Below are 1,980 nucleotides of genomic sequence, written 5' to 3'. Positions count from 1 at the left end.
GACAGACTGCTTACTGGCGCGTTGAAATCGCCACAGAACCACGCGACGGGCACTGTGCTAGGGGTGCCCAGCCATGGCTAGGAGTGCCCAGCAACGGCTAGGGGTGCCCAGCCATGGCTAGGAGTACCCAGCAACGGCTAGGAGTGCCCAGCAACTGCTAGGAGTGCCCAGCAACGGCTAGGAGTACCCAGCAACAGCTAGGAGTGCCCAGCAACGGCTAGGAGTACCCAGCAACGGCTAGGGGTGCCCAGCCATGGCTAGGAGTACCCAGCAACGGCTAGGAGTACCCAGCAACAGCTAGGAGTGCCCAGCAACGGCTAGGAGTACCCAGCAACGGCTAGGAGTACCCAGCAACGGCTAGGAGTACCCAGCAACGGCTAGGAGTACCCAGCCACGGCTAGGAGTGCCCAGCAACTGCTAGAAGTACCCAACAACGGCTAGGAGTGCCCAGCAACTGCTAGGAGTACCCAACAACGGCTAGGGGTGCCCAGCAACGGCTAGGGGTGCCCAGCAACGGCTAGGAGTGCCCAGCAACTGCTAGGAGTACCCAACAACGGCTAGGAGTACCCAGCAACGGCTAGTTGCTGGTCACAGTAATAGTTGATACACAGTAGGTTAAGATACACAGTAGATAAAGATACACAGTAGATAAAGATACACAGTTGGTTAAGATACACAGTAGATAAAGATACACAGTAGGTTAAGATACACAGTAGGTTAAGATACACAGTAGATAAAGATACACAGTAGGTTAAGATACACAGTAGGTTAAGATACACAGTAGATAAAGATACACAGTAGATAAAGATACACAGTAGATAAAGATACACAGTAGGTTAAGATACACAGTAGGTTAAGATACACAGTAGGTTAAGATACACAGTAGATAAAGATACACAGTAGGTTAAGATACACAGTAGGTTAAGATACACAGTAGATAAAGATACACAGTAGATAAAGATACACAGTAGATAAAGATACACAGTAGATAAAGATACACAGTAGATAAAGATACACAGTACGTTAAGATACACAGTAGATAAAGATACACAGTAGGTTAAGATACACAGTAGATAAAGATACACAGTAGATAAAGATACACAGTAGATAAAGATACACAGTAGGTTAAGATACACAGTAAGTTAAGATACACAGTAGATAAAGATACACAGTAGATAAAGATACACAGTAGATAAAGATACACAGTACGTTAAGATACACAGTAGATAAAGATACACAGTAGATAGATACACAGTAGATAAAGATACACAGTACGTTAAGATACACAGTAGATAAAGATACACAGTAGGTTAAGATACACAGTAGATAAAGATACACAGTAGATAAAGATACACAGTAGATAAAGATACACAGTAGATAAAGATACACAGTACGTTAAGATACACAGTAGGTTAAGATACACAGTAGATAAAGATACACAGTAGATAAAGATACACAGTAGATAAAGATACACAGTACGTTAAGATACACAGTAGATAAAGATACACAGTACGTTAAGATACACAGTAGATAAAGATACACAGTAGATAAAGATACACAGTAGGTTAAGATACACAGTAGATAAGATACACAGTAGGTTAAGATACACAGTACGTTAAGATACACAGTAGATAAAGATACACAGTACGTTAAAATACACAGTAGGTTAAGATACACAGTACGTTAAGATACACAGTAGATAAAGATACACAGTACGTTAAGATACACAGTAGATAAAGATACACAATAGGTTAAGATACTCAGCACACAGTATGTATTCAGTTGTATAGTGTGTATATACGCAGTATATACACAGTAGGTTAATATTCACAGTAAGTTAAGCTACACAGTAGGTTAATATTCACAGTAAGTTAAGCTACACAGTAGGTTAATATTCACAGTAAGTTAAGCTACACAGTAGGTTAATATTCACAGTAAGTTAAGCTACACAGTAGGTTAATATTCACAGTAAGTTAAGCT

Source organism: Procambarus clarkii, chromosome 72 (genome assembly GCF_040958095.1).
Source record: "Procambarus clarkii isolate CNS0578487 chromosome 72, FALCON_Pclarkii_2.0, whole genome shotgun sequence".
Taxonomy (NCBI): Eukaryota; Metazoa; Arthropoda; class Malacostraca; order Decapoda; family Cambaridae; genus Procambarus; species Procambarus clarkii.
Note: the sequence above shows the minus strand (reverse complement) of the source record.